The sequence below is a fragment of the Pleurodeles waltl genome, chromosome 6 (genome assembly GCF_031143425.1).
Source record: "Pleurodeles waltl isolate 20211129_DDA chromosome 6, aPleWal1.hap1.20221129, whole genome shotgun sequence".
Lineage (NCBI taxonomy): Eukaryota > Metazoa > Chordata > Amphibia > Caudata > Salamandridae > Pleurodeles > Pleurodeles waltl.
This window is the reverse complement of record NC_090445.1, coordinates 1,200,190,065-1,200,212,302: the sequence shown is the minus strand read 5'-3', so window position 1 is coordinate 1,200,212,302 and position 22,238 is coordinate 1,200,190,065. Positions and strand designations below refer to the sequence as shown.

Below are 22,238 nucleotides of genomic sequence, written 5' to 3'. Positions count from 1 at the left end.
ACTGTACAGCAGGCTTAACAGCAAATACTCTGAATAATCCATAAATCAGCCTGAAGCACGCAGTATTTTTGGCTTGTTGGACACGTAGTTCTGTGGAAATAGGTGGCATTCACGGATGTTGCCTCCTCATGATGAAATATATCCATGGGAACATCACATTCCAGGGATCTTGTTGCTGCCATTACTTGCATACCCCTGTTAAACTATTATTTAGTATTTCTTTTGTGTATTGATTAAACAGGGCACTTGCATGGCTAATGATGCCTGAGTTACATAGGAGCTCAAGCAGGGTATGCATGTAATGGCAGCCATATGGTTAATTGTATGTGCAATCTACATGCAGGTACTTCACCACCCCTGAATGCAACCTATGTGTGAAGAACTAAAAGTCCAATAAGCCAACAAAACTGGAAGCAACAATAATAAAATCTGATAAATTAGTGGTCATGTTAAATTGCAGAAGAAACTAATGATCAATCAGCCTAAAGCTCTTAGATTATAGAATACAAATATTGAACCATGCAAAAATAGTATGAGTAAGAGAACTACATCATAGTGGCTTGACAAGGGTGTCAGGTAATGTCAGCAGCAAGATTCCTTGACTGTGATGTCCCCATGCAGGTATTCATTATTAGTACATGATATTCATGAATGCAACATAGGTCTTAAGAACTACAAGTCCCATAAGCCAAGAACGGAAGTGGCAATAGAAATGTTTTATGAACTATTGGTCAAGTCACAAACATTGAGATCATTGAATCTCCATACACTAGCTATTCAAGTGCCCTGGTTAATGGCTAGAAGGTAATATAATCAGTATGTAATAAAAGTATACACAAGTGATTCACTTAAAATGCGTTTACCCAATATATGAGGACAACAGCGATAACATGAACCCTGAAACAGGATATAATGTGCAGCTTTTCAAATGAGTGTGGGGTATGTCAAACAGAAAATGCATCTGGTTACTGCTGAAGGATGAACAGTAATAATGAAAAATGCCATAGCTAAAAGGTAACTGTAGCAAAACAATAATTGGCAAAGCAATAGATCTTGTCTATCCAAAATCTATTGGCTTTGGGAGTGTTTTTTTTATTGCAGTGTTGTACAGCAGCACAGCTGCTGGGCAGTGTGGTTGAAATAAAAAAAATAAAAAGTGATATGACACAGCCAGTCTTGACTGTGTCATATTGTTTTTTTATTTTGTTTTACTATCAGCGCACTGCTGTACTTCGCGGCTAAAAAAAAAAGGGTTCACAAAGCCAGTGTATATTGCAGTATGTGAGACCTACTGGCTTTGCCAATGCTTGTTTTAGCTGGATGCTGTGATATTGTGTTCACAAGCAATACCACACAATAACTTTGTAGACCTTTTGGGCCTCTCAGCTCTACAGAATAAAGGGCCCAAGCAGACTATTACGTATTTTTCACTCCGATTCGTTTTCTTTGCTGGTAGTAGTTTTAGCCATCTGTTATGAAAACTGGCTGGCAAAAAACATGGCCAGAATCGGAGAACAAGGCTATGGGGTAAAAACCAGGGAACTACAATCACGGAATGGCAAACTGCAGTCAGAGGATGAGATGATATTCAGCAACGCCTATAAAATAAATGTTGACCATGTGTTAGGAGGTGGGACTGTCAGACAAGCGGAGGTGAAACACTGAAAAGGATACCGATTACTGCTCCGTGTAAAGCGAGTCAACGCCTCGCCAGTTGTACTAAACACTAAATAAATGCATTTACAACACAATAACAATGCAGAGGTGGAAGGTAAATCTACTGATGGCATAGACACATGTCTAGAAAAATCAAGAATCTCACTTGACCAATCGGTACTGGCTCCTAGGCCCAGAAGGGTGACGAACACAACATATGGACGGTGCTCCAGCTACCACTGTCATGTTTCACAGAAGCATCAACATGTATCACATTGGCTACCTTTTTCAGCTCCTGAACACGAACAAAAAGAGGATATGTGGTCTACAGACTAAATATTTAACCTCTGCACCCAGAGACCCCTGTTATAATCTCGGTCTCATAACCTGACAAATAGCTATCTAATGCTGGGCAAAACACTCATCTTGTAAGGGGACCCTGGCTCCATTGTTTTTTCAGTCTGATAGTCAGCCTTGTTTTGGATTGTCTGCCCAAAGCATACATTCCTGTCAAGGGCAAGTCAGACAGGTGGTTAACTCTTGCCCAGTCCTACAGACATTTCTGACCCCACCATGACACATAGCAGTCTGCCAAAGCCCTTACAGGCAGCTGACTGACACTGCTGTGCTCACCAGCAGACATACCACTGTAGATAGCCTGATCATTCAGGCCTTTTAGGAGCAAGCCTACCTATGTGAATGACATTACTCCAGCCATAGAGGCTTTCAGACCAGACCCTACCGTGTGACCAGCTGGTAAAGACCTACATGACATTAATTGATTGCATTACTTTAAAATTACTCTGTTACTATCCTTCGGGCCTGCAGATGCATATAAGGCATGCCACTGACTCTGCCCCAGCCCTGCAGACCTTTCATAGGTGAACCTACTATGTGACTGACACCCCTGCAGCCTAAACACCAGTCACTGAAAACTGAGAAAAGTCACTGATTCTGCCTCAGACCCTTTGCAACATCTCTGGCCATTCCACCTCTAGCTCGTACTTATTCGCATCATTCAAGCTGCACCCTTGCACCAGCAGCCTGAAGTAGCAGCTTGGCAGGTGTCACGAAATTCACATGCTCCACAAGCAACTAAGGAAATACGGCACTACTCTGTAAATAGAAATAGACACTGACTGACTGCTTTGAGGAAAACAGATTGAAAAAAACAGCAAAACAGTGCAGCAGGCAGCGGGAGGGGGAAAGAAATAATACCTGAATCACATCAGGAGCAGCGGATGGGCACTGATTAACTTGAATCAATCTGTGCTTGGTCCCTGCTCCACAAAAAGGATCAAATTGATGTTGGGCATGCACTGCCCAATTAAGGAGGCTGCAAAGAAGAGGGCCAGCAAATAATAAACAAGATGGGCTCCAAGCCCTTTTTGTAAACAGTTGTGCTTCGCAAACAAGAACGCATGTACCAGCCCAGGTTCCTGCAGGCCTGACCCTAAAAAGGGAAGCAAGGCTCAGCTGATAGGGACCATGGAACTCTGACTGTAAGGAGAAAGAGACGTAGCCTAGCCTATAGATAAGCCGACTTTGGAAATGGGTAAACAGTGCACATCCCAGCCATGGCTCAACATCCTGCAATTCTCTGCAAATCAATTAATCTCTATGTGCCTAAAAATGTGTAATGTAATCTGGTTCTCTTGTATTGTGCTCTAATGCCCGTGGGCCAAATTTGCTCTATATCAAACTGCAAAAAATGATTAAATAATAGAGCATGGATACAGGGATGGAAATATTTCAGTAGAAAACAAAAAACTTGGTCCCACATGCCACCAAAAGACAAAAGAAACAAAGTAAGATTCTTCATTTACTGGCGTCAAAACTCTGAGTAGGATTTATCCTTAAGTAAATGCACAGGGTTTGAAATCCCAGCCTCCACATGATTCTTTCAGCTGATTTTATGTAGTGCTGATTGAATACTGGTCTGCAATCATGTATGTATATATGTGGTATTTCTGTAGTGCAAACATAGTCCAAGGGCAGTAGAGCACTATACAGGGTCAAAGAGAAGCACAAGCTAACAAGTGAGAGAAGAGATAGCTGGTATGTGGAGATTAATGCATTGTGATGCTGTGTTCTTTAAAGCGTGCATCTTCAGTGCTCCCTTAAGTTGGGGCAGCATTGGGCAGTCCAGAAGGCCACAGGCATGTTGTTCCTGCTACCTTATATTTTTTCTTTTTTACTCTTCTTCCTCTGTAGTCTGATGGTGTCCAGGCTGCTAGGTTGTCAAGAACCACCGGAGATGGTGAGCCTGTCTGCACGATAAACAGGCGTTCTGGTCCTGATGGCTTTGTAAATGATACAGCTGGGTTTGAAGATGGTGTGGTCCTCCAAGAAGAATCAATAAAGTTACATAAGGTTGGGGGTGATGTGATCATATTTCTGTGGGTTATGGATGAGATATGCTGCGGCAGGTAGGATGCTTTTAAGGGGTGCCAGTATGAAGTCTTGGATGTTATGGAGTAGGGTGTTACCACTATCCAGATGCAAGAGTATAAGGGGTTGAGCAGCAGTTTAGAAGTTGCTTCCCGGAAGAAATTTGGTATACATACTACCAACCATCTTCAATTGTTTAAATGTAGAGAGCCTAAATAGTTTAACTAAAGAAACTAAATGTAAAGATTCCATAGCATTCTAAATTGACTGGTGTATATCCTGAACTCGGTCTGAATTATGTTGGTTTTCTACTAGGCAGTCAGTAACTAAGTATGTAACAACAGTGGAGGAATGTATTGCTATTGGGTGTGGTGGCCATTGACTATAATATGAGAAGTTGCAAAGTGAGCTATTGATCCCAGTGAACCATGAACACTGTAATCCTCCATGTCACATATTGAGTAAGACTATTGAAGCTTGTATGTTTGTAATGGCCCTATTTTATATACACTTCTACCATTTAAGTGATATTTCATATTATTTGTGCAGTTAATGTACTGATATATTTGTCCCACATTAGGAGTGAATTTCCTCTAAGGATTCTTGACCTGATGAAGATCTCAACAGGACTATTGACCCATTCTGTGAGGTTGAAACACATGTCAGCATTTGAATGATGAGTATTCTTTGATTTTCAAGTCACAGGCGTAAGAACAGGAAAAGGAAAAGAGACTTTTCAAAAATATTATAACTCATGCTTTCTCAGTGGGACTGATCAGGGCTTGAAAAATCTACTCAACCACTCACTATGGTGAGTCATATTTTATCAGGTTGAGCTATTTTTAGAACCTTCTCGCCACTTCTGGTGAGTTGACAAAGAAAAGGTGTTGTGTTCTGTCAGAAACTAAATTAGCAATTAAGATGCCTTTAAATCTTATTCTTGTTGAATTTGCTCTGTGTTCAGAGATGGAGGTCAAAAGTCAGTTTGTCTTCTTGCAATGCAATTAAATTTCCTTGTGATTGCAGAGGCCAGAATTTTGTAAAGTGAACTGTCTGATCTGTGTGAAATTAAAGGCTGTCAGTATCAGGTTTTTCTTTACACACACCATTTATATAACTAAGTCAATTTTACAAACATTTCAAAATATATTCCAGTAGCTGTGAAAGACCATTTTTTGTACTTCTGTGTGATGATTTTGTTTTTAATAGGATGAAAAGAAAAGTCAGAACACATTACTTAGTGATGTGCAAATGATACATATGTTTTCTGAAATCTAATTTTCACAGATTATTGTTAATACACTATATAATTTTATCAGTAAAGCTGCAAGTTAGTGGGGAGGTTTTTGGACATTTCTTGGAAATTTTCCTTGTGTAAATGACAGTGCGCTTTCATATCATGCTTTATTAATATATGTATTAAAAGTGAGTGTTTAAACATAAACTGAGAAACACTCCTGCCCTGATGGATGGCAAAGCTATTAGTAAACTAAGAATCAAGTCATGGATCATGTGTACCCTATATGTGGGCTACATTTATTATACATGGAGCAAACGTTTAGTATATGTAATCAAACAAAAGAGGCTTTTTTTACAGCAGAAATGCTGAACTCACATATTTGAAGGTGCACTCATATGTGAGAATGAAGGAAAAGGCAACTCTGTAAAATACAATATTTGCCTACGATCACAGAATTTGAGACCTGTTTCTGGGTCAAGTACTTTACAATTAGATCGGGTAAATTATTCAAGCTACTCGACCTGCAGGTCCAGTAAAAATGTTATGATTTTTCGAGGTCTGCCGATCTATTCATATCTTCGTTGTATTGTCTTGCCTGAGCTATCTTTTAAATTAATTACGGCCTTATTATGTATTATGGGAATATTTTTACATCCTGTCTATTTTCGCATTTTGAGTATCTCTTATTATGTATACCTTTTTTTTAAGTTTTTTTATTCATGCTGTTCAAAAGTGAATAAATATATATTTTTAAATAGAAGTCAACCTGACAAGAGTAAGTAGGAGTAAGTTGCAGGAATTCATGAATATATTTGATACGTGTGAAAGGTCTCACCTCTAGTGACACTTTTAAGGGACTTATTTAACTCTTATCCAGATCAATAATTCAGTTTTAGTCTAATTATAGTTATTGTCTGTAATATTCCAGAAGTGTTCCAGTGTTTCTAATATTTTTGCTACTACCAACTGATCAGGTGTAATAAATAACAGTTAATCTGCGTAGAGCTTCCCTTTCTGAAACTGGGCTCAATATTTATATCCTAGAATCTGTGGGTTGTTACTTATGAGATTGCAAGAGGCTTTTCGAACTGAGAAAACAGTAGTGATAAAGGACATCTCTGCCGTTTTCCTCTGTATATTTGAAATTTCTTTCTTCACAAGCTATTTTAAATACTGATGCTTTAGGTTTTTGGTTTTGTGCTTGAATCACTGCTATAAATGGAATTGAACTGGATAACATTGTTTTCCTATAAATATTCTCAACACACTAGATTGAAGGCTTTTCCGGTATCAGCAAAAAGTGGTAATAATGGTTGAGCTGTAACTTTTGTCACATCTATACAAGGCAGTATTTTATATTTTTCTTAATTTTTTTTATTCATTATAACAGCTTGCTGATCAGGACGTATTAAAATAATTGGCATATCTTGTATTCTGCTCCCATTAATTTTTGCATAAATATTAAATTATTGAAGATATTAGTGTATATGACCAGCACATAGTTGGATCTTTTTCAGGTTGGGGAAATATAAAAATAGAGACATCACATCAATTTTTGAGGCACTTCAAGAGTTGAATATTTCTCTGCAAAATATAGTAATTGGTCCCAGAATCAGTCCTGCTATTATTTTGCTACAATTCTGCCACTATACCTTAAGACCCTGCTGCCTTTCCATTCTTAAACGGTTTATAGCTTCCATGTCTTTTAACGTGAAAGACATTTTTAATACCACTTGTTTAATTTCAGATTGGCTGGCCAATGGAAGTCTTACTGTTAATTGTCATAATTCCCCTTGTTTAAACTGTTTTCTGTATGGATTAATATAATCTGACAAAGGTGTTCCACATGGTTTTGTTGGAGTGTAGTTTTTGCTTTCCCTCTGTAGTACATTTTATCTGATTTTCATTCTGATCTTTGTTTTATCTACCAAGCACAATCGTATAACTTTTTGTGCTTGGTTCATATATCCTTTTTTGATGCCATTATTGCCATTCCAGTATCTGGTTAAATTCACATTCTTCATATTTTTTAGGGAGATATAATACTGTCACCAACTGTTTCCTTTAAATAATCTTGCTCTGCTTGTATCTGCATTTGCCATTCTTCCTTGTTTTCAGTTAGCTTTTACCTCTCTGTTCTCTTTTCTGTGTTTCTTTTGTGATTATTCCCCTTAGGTAGTCCATGTATGAGCTAAAACAGGTAAAATATGTGCTAATTTTAGATTTATCTCAAAGAACTAATTCTAATTCATTTTTATTTTTCACCATTTCTAGAATGTTTTCATTTTTAGTGAATTAACTTTCAAATGTCCAATAAGCAAAAGTTCGAATATAGGATCACAGCAGAGAACATGGCGGGCTGCAGTGTCGCTGCGGTGCGCTGAGCGCCGCGTCTCCCGGGCGAGGGTGGGGCGAGAGCTCTCTGTCCGCGCCGATGTGCCGGCGCGAATTCCAGGAAGTACTGAAGCCGCGAGGCGGCTCGAACAACAGATTCAGCACTCCGGGGGCTCTGAAGTGGAACAGAGCAGCCCTGGAGCTTCAACGCTCTCGGAGGGCTGTGGCACAGGTCCCCTTCCGTGGTGAAGCAGGCAGAGCCAGTACAAGTAAAGGCTGGTTTAGCCCTGACCTGCTAAAGGCTTCGGCAAGAAGGTGTAAGATGGTGAGGAGGGAGAGTGAAGCACCAGAAGGGCCCAGAAAACGTCCAGGGAGCCAACAAGGACGGCCCCTATTGTTGAACTCATGGAGTGGGGCTCAATCACAAGGTAGGAGGGTCTCTGACCCTTTATGTTTGGAGACATCTGGTAACTTCTTTAACCCTGTCAGTTTAAGTGAGAGTGAAGAGCCCTGGGAACCCAGGGGTGAAGCTGTTCCTACTTGTGCGTTGGGTCATGCATTTAAAAAACAGACTAGAGGTTTGGGCATTAGAAAAAATAGTAACATTACTGCTAAAATCACCCCCTCTGTGAGAACTTACTTTAAACTTAAACCTGGGGTGGAAGTCTTCCCATCCAAAAAATTTGAAACTTTACAGGAAAGGCATTCTCAAGGCACTACGGATATGCATGAGCAGACTGAAATAAGGGTCCCTGGATTAGGGGGCTCCCTCCAAGTAATGGAGATTCCTTTAAGGGCTGGTGAGGAGCCTTCCCAGGGGGATGATGGGGTCCCCTCTCCACAGGCAGCTGGTGTTGAGGCTCCTCCTGCCGGAAACATAGTACAAAGGTCTTTAGAGGGTAGTGTCCCCTGTCAAGACCCGGTTGATCAGTTGGACCCCTCTCGATGTGCCTCTGGTGATAACCTCTCAGTAGAAACAATGCTACTTTCCCTCTCTAAGGATATCGGGAAAGGATTTTCCATATCTGAAAAAAAACAGGCAGAAATAAGAGAGGCCTGTGAGGCTTTGGAAAGGAAGCTTGATCTCCTGTCATTAAGAACTCAGGCTCTGGAAGATATGGTGGGAGCTATGAAAGAGGAATTAGAAGTGTATAAAGTCGATATTCAGGCTTTGAAAGACTCTGAACAGGCTCTCCAGAGTAAATTGGAACAATTGGAGAATAGTTCAAGGAGAAATAATTTGAGAGTCCTGCATGTTCCAGAAGGAGCGGAAGGAGACTATTTGAAGGCATTTTTAGTATCACTCTTGAAGTCCGTGCTCTCATTAGAGGAGAGCGAAGAAGAAATTACGCGGGACATTCAAAGGATATATAGAGACTCTTTCAGGAAAAATCCAAACAACAGCAAGCCTCGGAAAATCCTGATTACTTTTCTAACGTATGGTCTGAAGGAAAAAATCTTGTCGAAGGCACTTAAGTTGAGAACCATAAAAGCGCAGGACTTTTCCTTTGAGATCAAATCAGACCTATCCAGGATCACCATCAGTAGGCAGTGGGAGTTGGGGCAACGACTCGAGGAAGTTAGAATGTTGGGGGCTTCTGCACAACTTAAGTTTCCCGCTACCCTTAGAGTCATGTTTAATAATGTATAATGTAAGGGATGGGAAGGCTGCAGATGAGCTGCTAGCAGCTTTCAAGTCTGGGGGCAGTGCTACTGGAAAGTAACACCTGTGGTCCTCGCCCAGGAGTCACGTGCGCTCTAACTGTGGACATACCTCTGTCCACTATTCGAAGGGGGCTCTTCAAGGGAGAGTTGGGAGGGGGGAGGGAATGGGTCACAGGGTGGGGAGCATGTGGGGAAAAAAACAAAAAAAGGTTCCTCTTTCACCTCAGTTAATGTGGCACCCAGTGGATAATGGTTGGTGAGAGTAGTAAATGCCGGAACCCCAGGGGTAGTTCTTTCCAGATACTTTCTTGGAAAGTTAATGGTCTAAGAACAAAGGGCAGGAAAGATACAATTTTACAATATTTAAAAGATTCCCCAGCTCAAATCTTAATTCTACAGGAGACTCATTTAACCAGAGAAGAGAGGATTGAATTCTTTAAAAAGCAAAAATGGCTTCACTCCTATGCTTGTACGGAGCACAATTTTAATACAAGGGGAGTAGCTATTTTAGTCCAGCATGGGATCAAGGCAGGATTATTGGAGATACGATCTGATCCAGTGGGTAGATGGATTATAGTTAAATTACAAATTTATAACAGAAGATTTACAGTGGCTGGGTTCTACTGCCCGAACTGCGACGATATAGGCCCTTTGGAAAAGTGTTTTTCACAGCCAGTAGATTTTCCCGATCCGGTTATAATCACTGGAGACTTTAATGTTGTGCTAGATAACAAACTAGATAGATCTGAGAAGTGCAGGTCATTAGGGACTCCAAAATCTCAACGCTTTTTGAGAGGAATGATGAAAGAGTGGGGGGTTAAGGGACGTATGGCGGCAGAGAAAGGGTGATCTAAGGGATTTCTCCTTCTATAATAAAAAATACAAGCATGTCTCTTGTATAGATTATTTTTTTATTGACATGAGGCTCGAGGGCTTGGTAGGCAATATTACCTATCTGCCCGCCCACCTCTCAGATCATGCAGCGGTGACACTAGACTTAAGGCTGGTTGGAGAGTCGGCTAGTAGTAGATGGACATTTGACCGCACGCTACGACAAGATTTGGAGGTTTTGGATCAGTTACGAACGGAGACGAAGGTCTTTTTCAAAGCCAATCTGGGATCGGCTTCCTTGGCAATGGTATGGGGTACTTTTAAAGCAGTTATTAGAGGCAAAATTATGAGCATAGCCAGTTATAGCAATAAGCAGTTTAGGGTTGGTACATTTCAGTTGGAACAGGAAATGCTTACAGTAAGGAGTCATTTATTGGTGAGTACGAAGAAGGAGGAGGTTGAGGTTTTGGAGAACAAGTTGAAGGAGTTGAGATCTCAGTTTGAGGAGGTGTTACAAGCTAGGGTTGTTAAAAGCGTAGAGGCTAATAAGCTAGCTCACTTTGAATACGGTGAGAATGCAGGGAAATTACTAGCCTGGAAATGCAAGCGGGATTTAGTGAGGAATTACATCAAGGAAGTAGAGATAAATCATTTAGGTGAGAGATCATCAAGTAGCGAGGAAATGGAGGTTGCTTTTCAGTCTTTCTTCTCTGAGTTATATAAAGGAGAGGTCGAGGTAAGAGTGGAGGATATAGGTAAATGGTTGGCGGACGATGTACTCCCATCTATCTCACAAGAGGAGCACGTTTTTTTGAATAGCCCAATCTCTGCTGGGGAAATTAGGAAGGTGCTGATTGGTAGTAAGGACGGCAAGGCACCTGGGCCAGATGGTATTCCTATGGAATTTTATAAGACGATGGCTGAGTTAATAATTCCAGTTTTGGTAGAATTATTTGTGGTGATTTTTGAAGAAAGGGCCCCTATTCCGGGTTCATGGAATGAGGCTACGATAGCACTAATTCTGAAATCGGGTAAGAGTCTGCTTAAGTGTGAGTCATATAGGCCTATCTCCTTGCTGAATTGTGATTATAAAATATTTGCTAAAATTCTTGCTGACAGACCCAGCAGAGTGGTGGGTCAGTTAATTCATCCAGATCAGAAAGAGTTTTATCAAGGGTAGATTTCTACACAAATTGACATATAATCTGGTGGGGGCCATAGACATGGCCACATCTGTTGAAATGCCTCTGGCTGTAATTACCCTTGCTGCAATGAAGGCCTTTTGTAGAGTGAACTGGAAATATTTAGCTTTCATTTTGAGATCAGTTTGTTTAGGAGAAAATCTGTGTGGAACCCTAGGTCTTATATATAAAGGCCCTGTTGCAAGAGTCTTAGTAAATGGCAATCTTACAGAGCCTTTGAAGATAACGAAGGGCACTAGGCAGGGATGCCCTCTTTCCCCGTTATTATTTGACTTGTATATAGAGCCATTGGCAAGGACAATAAGAGGAAACTCGGTTATTGTACCCTTCAATTGTAATGGATGGGTGAAAAAGGTGGCCCTGTATGCTGATGACCTTTTAGTAGGTACAGCGGATTTACTATCCGCCTTGCCTACGCTGCTGACCTTAGCTGAAGACTTTGGCAAAGTGTTGGGTATCGGGTGAATACTGAGAAAACTGAGGTTATGGCTTGGAATCATAAGTCGGTGGGACAAGTACAACTGAAGAGAGAAATTAGATATTTAGGGATTTTGTTTACACAAGAAATCGATCAGCTTGCAATGACAAATTTAAAGCCAGTGGTAGAGGAAGGGTGTAGATCTCTACAGAGATGAATGTATCTCCCCCTAACATTATTTGGGAGGGTTAATTTGGTAACAATTATGATTTTTCCCAAAGTTAATTTTCTGTATAGCTCTATACCTCTATTAATGCATAAGCAGTATTTGGTAAAGCTTCAACAGGCTATTACTTCCTTCATTTGGGCATCAAAAGGCCCTAGGATCTCATAGAAAAAAATCGAGGAGGAGAGAAAAAGGGGGGTTGGTTGGCTCTTCCATATTTGTATTATTATGCTTGGGCATTCCAACTAAACTCTGCAAAAATGTTGTTCTCTATTCCTGACTCCTCGGCCATTGGAGTGATGTTTAAAGCTATGCTGGGCACTGTCAATGGAGCCTCTAAGGGATACCTTTACAGATTTGGAGATCCAAAATTCTTCAAATAAAATAAAATTGAAAACTCTTTGCGACCTTGTAGCAAGTTGGTATCATTTGAGGGTTGCGGCCCGTATGCCCCGATTTGGGATTCTCCAGGTACTCCTGAATGCTTAAAGGACATCTTAGCACTGCCAATGAAGAAGGCAGGTATAGCGACCTGGGGGCATCTATTTATTGAAGAGGCTGTAATCTCCCTGGAAGATCTTGAGGTTAAGCTGGGGGGTGCCTTCTCTGAAATATGCCCAAATAAAAGGCTGGTTACGGAAATCTGAGTATTATTTGGGGCTGTAGGCTTTTTGGAGGAGTGTGGGTTAGCAGAGTCCCCCAGACTCAAGCAGGTTTCAAGTTGGTATTGGGAGATATTAGAAGTGTTGTGTAGCCATTTTAGTTATAGCTCCATGCACGTTAGTTTAACACACTAGGCCGCTGTGCACTTTATCCTATATATATTTTATTCGGCTTCGCATTGTCATTTTTATAATAACCAGTTTTACGGTCTTGTTTTATTTCTACCTATCTAACTGTTTTTGCTTAGCCCAGCACCGTGTTCTCAAACAAGACATTCTTGATCACTCTGTGCTTCATTCAAGGCCACAGTTGGGTACATTGCTGGTGAACGTGGTAGAAGTTTAGACTCCAACATTCGTAGAAAATACACATCCTTACATAGGGACATTTTCTCAGAATATCAGCTGTGTTATAAAAACACATCCTAGTCCCATTACACGTTAAGAAGGAGATTCCAGCCAGGGAACCACAACTGTATGCTGATTACTGAATGCTTTGCTGCAGATGCCAACACAGACCACAGGCCTTTGCTCAGGTATGAGGGTTGATGTCTTCCCCGGGGGAACCTGAAAGGCAGAATTAGAGCTTAACATGCTGTGCTCAGATTATGACTTAGATAGGAAATAGTCCATCGATCTTAGTGACAATATGATAGCGTTATTCTTATGCTTCACTCACTTCGTCACCATTTTAATGCTGTCATGTTGTCGTCCTGGTTATTGCAGCTCACGCTTTGCTGTCTAAGATGCAGTCGTTTTATTAAACCATTCATTGAAACATACACTGCTTCTGTTTGTCATTTATATATGAGACTAAATTGTGACGAGAGAACCGGATGCGACCTGAGTGACCACGACTTTCCTGAGAAGCCTAATATGTCATGCGCTCGGCTGCCCAATCATCCCTATCTGTTGGTGGACATGAGGCACTGTTAGTTAGCGGGAGCAAAACCCAGATTTAGAGCGACAGGAGTCACCCACAGTTGGTCAGACTCAGTCTCCCACAGAGTGGACGATCTTGCTGCTCACAATCCAGTAGTCTCATTAAAATAATGAGAGCCTGGGCGACATAGCGCCGCCAACGTTTGGTCGGCCTCTAATTTTCGGGTCCTCCGGAGCATCTCAGTCTCATTATATATAATGACACCTCAATGCCATATGCAGAGACGTCGATGGTGCTGAGGATTTCCACCACAGCTGTGTAGGTGATCCTACTACAGCTGGCAGTTGTTCAAGCTTGAACATTAAAAGGAAAACCCCATTTTGGTGTGCCTTCTCTGAACTCATAATGTTACTATCATGGCGAATCACCAAATAGTGGTTAACATGAGACAACCACTAACAGCACATTTACTAGCGAATGGCCTAACGGCCCAGGGGGGTCCAGTCACATTTGTGGTGGACGCCCAGGCAGCTTATAGAACAGAACATTTTTACTCTTGGGTCACATTTCCAGCAGTTGATGAGAACACAAATACATTTCATCAATATACACCTGCGAATGCGCCTGGACAGTACAGAGCATACGCATATTTAGAGATACCTCTATCTTATCAAGAACATAATAATTGGCTTGATGGCGCCCTACCCCACACAATATTACCGTTGAGGTTAGGTCCACTAAGTAATGATGGTCCTACCTGGCCTTTATTGGCCACCTATACACCACATCCTGCAGTTGCAAATTTAGCAGTAGCTGAGGTTCGTTGCTTGTATATTGAATTAATAGCGATATATAGACGATTAGTACAATTTGTGATGCAAACACTAAATACAAACCCAGCACGTGCTGCTCCAGCACATCCACATGCAGCAACGCCAGGTATAAATCCTGCGACTGTACATTCAATTATGGGTAAAGTACCCGCCAAACGAGAGGAAACTCCGTTTTGGTTAGCACAGAAAATTAATAAGCTGGAGGCAGTATTTCCCCATACAGGACCTCAGGATAAACATAGAATAATAACAATGTGCTTGCCTTTTGGGATGGTCCCTACAGTAGAAAACTGTAATACTTGAGGCATGGTATTTGCTGCGCTCTATACAACCGCACACGGTACACCGACACTTGCCAACTTATCGGAATTGTTTAAACAAATTCAAGATGAATATGGGGCTGCCCTGGCCCTAGATTTGGGGATGCAATTGAAGGGCAATTTTGCCACGGTATCCTCAATCATTTTAAGTAACCTTAAAGGGGAAGCGGTCGCACTAGCAGTGCGCATGCGGCTCAGTGACGTTCCACAGCAGGATCAGGAACGAGAGCTGTCTAAGATAATAGCAGAGACCTATTCAAGTATTGGTCGAGATAGATTAGGGGCCAGACCACAAAAACCACAAATTCAGGGTAAATCGAACAAAGATACCCCCAAGCAAGCACCTGAAGGTAATAGGAAACGCTGGGATAAAAAGCAGCAAACTCCTAAGAAGGAGAGGGGAGAATCCCCGCGGATGGAGACCCCACAGAATAGGTATAATCTCAGAAATAGAGATAATATAAAAACGCCTGATAGATATCAAAATACTGATACACGCCAATCTCGTTCCTTTCAGGACTCATCGGAAAAAAGAAATGAGAGGGGTGGGCGATCAGAGCGCAGAACAGAGTACGTGAAACCGAGACAGGAATCACAACGCTCTTCTGAGGTTTCTGTTGAAAAGGAAGAGAAACCCGCCCAACAAAAACAACAATTTAAAAAGAAAAAGGTGACAGCAGTCGCAGTCTGACATGCCACACAGGAAGAGGGTCCTCTTGTAGAGCAGGAATTGGGCTCTAGCCTTGCTAGACAGCGCGGCAGAGGTCAAAATAGTTCACCGGAATCTTCTAGAGCATCTGGAGGTGAAAGCAACTGATGACTTTATACAAGTAGAAACTGCGGGCATGTGTGTCTCCACACCTGATAGGGTGTACAAAGTACCGTTACAGTTAGAAGGAGACATTGAACTCACAATAGACGCAATATTTTGGGATCGCATAGTGGAAGTATATGATGACTTGTTGGCCGAACAAGATTGGCTATCTGACTTTGTCCGTACCTGCCCATATGAAGAAGAAGTCATTAAGCCTTCTTTCTCGCCCCTTGTTCCAGAGGAACTCGCTGAATCCTATTCCATTGAATGGGCTTTGGCACAAGCACCTGCATTATATAGAAATCACGTGGGATGAGATAAAGAATGCCCCTACCATGTAATTCCAATTAAAAGTGAACCTCAGCCACAACCGCAGTATCCAATAAAACATGGAGCAAAAGAACCAGTGTGAGAAATACTCACGCAACTAGAGTACCAGGGTGTGATTGAACCCTGTGTCTCGCCAATGAATAACCCATTATTCCCCGTAGCTAAACCCGACCATTCATACAGAATAGTCTTAGACTACAGACATTTAAACAGTCATACACGTACCTATGCTATCCAAAACTCGCATAGCACAGCACTAATGAGCAACACAGTGCGTAAAAAATACAAAACAACACTAGACATTTCCAGTGGGTTTTTCTGCCAGAATATAGAGCCTGAGAGTAGAGACTTAACAAGTTTCAGCGCACTATGCTCCCAGAAAAAATTCTGTTGTTTACCTCAGGGTTATAAGAACAGCCCAGGACTGTTCGCAGCTCGTGTCACTGCTATTTTGCACGAGATTGACCCTGAAGCATCCTTCTATGTAGATGATATCTATCTCATGGATGATGAATTACTACAACATTTAAGACGGGTAGCCCGCATTGTTGTAGGCTTTGCTGAATTTGGCTACAAATTTAACTTCAAATAAACAAAAATAACTTTCCTCAGCATCCTGTTTCTAGGATATGAGCTGTCCAGTGAAGGGAAGAGCCTAGCGCCACAATTCTTAAAGAAATGCGCACAGTTACAACCACCGAATAAGATTAAAAAACTCCAATCCTTACTGGGTTTCCTAAATTTTGGCAGAACCTACATTCCAGATTATGCTACACGCATAAAACCTTTGTATGACTTAATACGCCCTGATTTTTCAAGTAAATTCTGGGCAATTGAACATACTCGTATAGTTCGGGAGTTGCAGACAGATATGCTTGCAGCACAACACCTACATACGAGGGACAACTAAACACATTTGGACATCAGAGTGATAGCTGGGGTCATCGGTTTCACCTATGTGATGTTTAATGAAGGTGAGACACTCCCGATTGCATACAAATCGCACCTGTACTCAGCGGCAGAACAACGCTTTGCTCCCACTGGGAAAATTCTCACTGCTGTGCAGATGGCTGTCATTAAAGAAAGACCTCTTGCCCAAGGAAAACGCATTACTGTCGTTTCTCCAATCCCAGCCCTAGAGGCTGTTCCAAACGCAAAAGCATTACATCCACGTTGGATACAATGGGCTACGTCTCTGACAGCCACTGATGTAGACTACATTTTTGACCCACAGTTACAAACTCAGGAATTTTTACAATATGAAATAGAATATCCAGTCCCAGCAAATACTTTGCCTATTGAGCAATATCATAGAGTCACAACCTGCAATTGGAACTAAACATCAATATTCTGCTGCTTGCGCAGTCGTACATTGCTATATGGAGGGCGATAAATGTTGTCCTCTACATACCTTTACACAGACCCTAGGGGATTGTACAGAACAATTGGCAGAGCTAAAAGCTTTGCTGATGGCACTAGAACACACGGATCCTGCACAGCCTACGCTGATTGTTTGTGATTCATATTATTGTGTCCAATCCTTTAATGAATACCTGCATTATTGGCGCCAGAATGGGTTCAGAGATTCCAAAGGCAACACCATTAAACACAGACTACTGTGGGGGAAAGTAGCTGACCTGAAAGAGACGCTACCGAATGTCCATGTTGTACACACACTTGGACACCAGCACGTTGGAATACATGTTCCTGGAAATACACTGGCCGATGAAGCCGCAAAGTCAGCAGTGGCAGTGGCCACTGTAGCTGCAGTGACTCGTTCGAGTTCCAAACCGGACGCAGACATTTGGGCTGCCGTGACATCTAGGGCTGATGGTACACCCTATCCTAAAGGATTTCCTAGCAAATATCACTATTGTATGGGAAGTATGCTGAACGCTGAAGTTAAGATACCAGGCGTAGGTGTACGAGACATCCCCAACAAAGACATAAGATTACAATTGATTAAAGCAGCGCATGAAGGGGTGGCATCTGCCCATGCTGGTGTGGCGGCTACAATTTTGATCTTGCAAGCCCATTATTGGTGGCCAGGTCTCTATAAGGAGACTAAGCAGTATGTCCTTTGTTGTAGCATCTGTCAACAAATCAAAGTTTCCTTTGCCAAGCGCCCACCGCAGACACTCCTCTTAATTTCAAACAAACCATTACAATGTGTGTACTTGGACCACTGTGGTCCCTTATCACCAGATAGTGCATACAAATGTATTTTAGTCACTGTTGATTCATGCTCCAGATTTGTATGGGTGTGGCCACAACGCTCGGCTGACGCGCGGACTGTTATTAAAGATTTGCGAGTCTTTATCGGTACATATGCAGTTGCGGCTTTCCATTCGGACCAGGGCCCTGCTTTCGCCTCAAGGGCATTCAGGGACTCCATGGCTTCGCTGGGGGTCCAATTCCAGTACACGTCTCCATTTCCTCCCGAGGGAAATAGTGTTGTGGAGTGATTAAACCGTAATTTAAAGCAATCCTTAACAGCCAGAGTCTTAGGTACGGGTCTTAGTTGGCTTAACCACCTGTATGGAGTCCAGAGAGTACTAAAAAATCTGCCTAGAAGGTCCCTGGGGGGTCGTACTTCATATGAGTGCCTGTTCGGAACTCAAATGTATGTGTCACTGTCTTACAGGAATTGCAACAGTTCTGTGATAATTCTTCCAAAAGTGGCATCTCCACAGGAATTAAGGATGTGCATGTAACACCTACCGACTGGATTCCCAGAGTTGGGGATCTTGTACGTGAAAAAGTCGCTGTGAAAAAAGAATTTGGCCCTTCTTATCGAGCACCAGTTTCTGTACTAGGGATACAGGGTACCAGAACTGTTATTTTACCACCGATGGCCAGTGCCAAATAAAATAGTTTTGTCTCCATTGACAATGTCAAACTACATCATGTGGCCGATCCTGCACAGCCGACAAAGAGGAACATCCAGTAGTTCCCAAATCCCTCTCACTACTGGCGAAGAGGTTCCTCTACAAGTTGTTTATACCAACACTGACACCTCTCTGAGCTTGGGGAGGATGGAAGATGGTCTTGCATTAGTTCCACTAACGTCAACTAATTCAGAAACAGTTGACCAAGTCAACTCGACTCTAACACAAACGGATGGTTCTGTCTATAGTGTGCCACCGCAGGAAACACCAACTCCACCACTGACAACGACTCCGCCATGTGCATGAACTGCCTCTGGTTATTTTGCCGACTTCAACAATGATTTCTCAGACTCGTTTGCTTCTTCAACAGCTGATTTGTCAAGAACACGTAAGCTAACAAACTGGCTTAAAGAAACTTATATTATTTTTCCATGGAACTATCTATGGCTTTCTTTGACTGTCTTAGCCTTACTATTTTGGCTTGATTTTGTCATCACCTTTTTCTTGTTAATACATGGTCATTTTCTTCCTGAAAGATCTACAGTTGAACTGGTGGAGGCGGTTTTGAAACCACATTTTTCATCACATAAAGTCCGAAGAGACTTATCCTTTGTGAACGTTTCCGCAGTTCCAATTCCTGATGGGATTGTTTGGGACAAAGTAATGTTTGGTATATATGGTCCCACAGAAGTTATTCAAATACCGTATGTGTTCAAATTATCAATGAATGATATAGTAATACCAGGCATTGTTTCTGATGATTGGGATGTGAAAACAGTTGATTCTATGATGACTGAATTGCAATATTATACTGTCTTTGAAAACGAAGAGGTTTACCAATTTAAAGAAAATGATGGTGATATGTTTTGTTATAATTATTCCGGGCATCATTTCATACATAGAGCAAGCAGTCCAAAAACTGTTTTTAATTACACGCAATGGGAACATTGCCCGACTCTGCCGCAAGGGAGTTCCAAAACATATTCTGAAAAGTTTGCATATTTTTCTGGGCATAATCAAACAAATGGGAAATTTGTATATTCGGTATCCTTTGTTTCCCGGTTATCGATAGAAGGCTATGAATATTGGCTTAAAAAATTGATCTGAAAAGTGTGTGGGGAGCAAAAAATTGGCAAATTAAGGGAAAGGAAACATTGTTTAGAGCATGCCTTATTCCTGTACGAATTATCTTTTTAAACGAAACGGTACAACAGACGAGTAGGTTGGGCTTAGCTAAAATTAGGGATTTAAACATGCCCAGTATACCTGCCCCCGCAAAGTTTTATAAATGGCAAAAATATACAAATGCAACTGAAAATGAGCTTGATGAGTGGTTCCAGAATGGTACATTTAATGCTTCACTGACACGTCATGGCGGGTGCTTATTGTGGCCAATAGATACCAATGGGTGTCACCAGCGTTTTATTAACCCCTCAGGGGTTTTAGGACGAGTAGGCCAGACCCTCGCTATATATCACCAGAGCATGCGGGTATAATTACAGCATATAGTGTGGGAAAATTATGCCAGCAGTGGCTAAAATCGTCCTCACTAGACGCGGTTAGAGAACACCTCAGTCTCCTGTCTAACTCCACCGACTTACAAGATTTCTTGTCAGGCCCCAGAACACCACGTAGGAAGCGTTTCTTATATGCAGTATACAGTGAGATTTGGAAACTGTCCCAACAAGATGCTGCTGCCCGGTTAAGGCAAATAGATCAGGAAAATCTAAAAAAAAAGGCATTAGCTGTTGTGGATAATGGGATCAACACTTTGTCCGACCGGATATACACCATAAATAACATTGGCGGTCATTCTGGCCCAGCGGGAAACCCCCCCTCAACAATGAAGCCGGCTCCGAATGGAGCCGGCGGAGTTGTAGGGGTGCGACGGGTGCAGTGGCACCCGTCGCGATTTTTGGTGTCTGCAAAGCAGACACTGAAAATCATTATGGGGCCCTGTTAGGGGGCCCCTGCACTGCCCATGCCAGTGGCATGGGCAGTGCAGGGGCCCCCAGGGGCCCCACGAAACCCGTTCCCGCCATCCTGTTCATGGCGGTAAAAACTGCCAGGAACAGGATGGCGGGAAGGGGGTCGGAATCCCCATGGCGGCGCTGCAAGCAGCGCCGCCATGGAGGATTCCCTGGGCCAGGGGTAAACCGGCAGGAAACCGCCGGTTGCCCTTTTCTGACCGCGGCTTTACCGCCGCGGTCAGAATGGCCCAGGAAGCACCGCCAGCCTGTTGGCGGTGCTTCCGCGGTCCGGGTCGGAATGACCCCCATTGTCTCTTCTGCTATAGACATCATACAATCAGATATGTCTTCTTTACATCATGGACAGGGTCAGATCAGGTCCATTATGCAGTTGGGGTGGACACTGTGAGGAAATGCCTCCTTGGCATGGTTACCCCCTAACTTTTTGCCTTTGCTGATGCTAAGTTATGATTTGAAAGTGTGCTGGGACCCTGCTAACCAGGCCCCAGCACCAGTGTTCTTTCCCTAAACTGTACCTTTGTCTCCACAATTGGCACAACCCTGGCACTCAGGTAAGTCCCTTGTAACTGGTATCAAGGGCCCTGATGCCAGGGAAGGTCTCTAAGGGCTGCAGCATGTCTTATGCCACCCTAGGGACCCCTCACTCAGCACATGCACACTGCTTCACAGCTTGTGTGTGCTGGTGGGGAGAAAATGACTAAGTTGACATGGCACTCCCCTCAGAGTGCCATGCCAACCTCACACTGCCTGTGGCATAGGTAAGTCACCCCTCTAGCAGGTCTTACAGCCCTAAGGCAGGGTGCAATATACCACAGGTGAGGGCATATGTGCATGAGCACTATCCCTCTACAGTGTCTAAGCAAAACCTTAGACATTGTAAGTGCAGGGTAGCTATAAGAGTATATGGTCTGGGAGTTTGTCAAACACGAACTCCACAGTTCCATAATGGCTACACTGAAAACTGGGAAGTTTGGTATCAAACTTCCCAGCACAATAAATTGCACACTGATGCCAGTGTGCAATGTATTGTAACATACACCCAGAGGGCATCTTAGAGATGCCCCCTGAATACCTACCCGACTTCTAGTGTAGGCTGACCAGTTTCTGACAGCCTGCCACACACCAGACATGTTGCTGGCCACATAGGGAGAGTGCCTTTGTCACTCTGTGGCCGGGAACAAAGCCTGTACTGGGTGGAGGTGCTTCTCACCTCCCCTTGCAGGAACTGTAACGTCTGGCGGTGAGCCTCAAAGGCTCACCCCTTTTGTTACAGCGCCCCAGGGCATCACAGCTAGTGGAGCTGCCCGCCCAAGGCTGGAGGGGAAAATGAGAAAAACAAGGAGGAGTCACCCACTAGTCAGGACAGCCCCTAAGGTATCCTGAGCTGAGGTGACCCCTGCCTTGAGAAATCCTCCATCTTGAGTTTGGAGGATTCCCCCAATAGGATTAGGGATGTGCCCCCCCCCTCCCCACAGGGAGGAGGCATAAAGCGGGTGAAGCCACCCTCAAGGACAGTAGCCTTTGGCTACTGTCCTCCCACACCTAAACACCACT

General features: G+C 42.7%; 1 long non-coding RNA gene across 2 annotated transcripts in view; it reads left to right on the top strand.

Moving 5' to 3' along the window:
* Positions 1-22,238, top strand: part of LOC138302116 (uncharacterized) — a 127,565-nt gene that overhangs the window by 7,609 nt on the left and 97,718 nt on the right. Inside the window, exons 2-3 of one of the 2 annotated variants that reach the window (XR_011205284.1) lie at positions 3,871-3,916; positions 4,628-4,858. This is a non-coding gene — a long non-coding RNA (uncharacterized lncRNA). Of the gene's footprint in view, positions 1-3,870; positions 4,030-4,627; positions 4,859-22,238 lie in introns of both variants that reach the window. The other variant, XR_011205283.1, reaches the window with a different exon arrangement.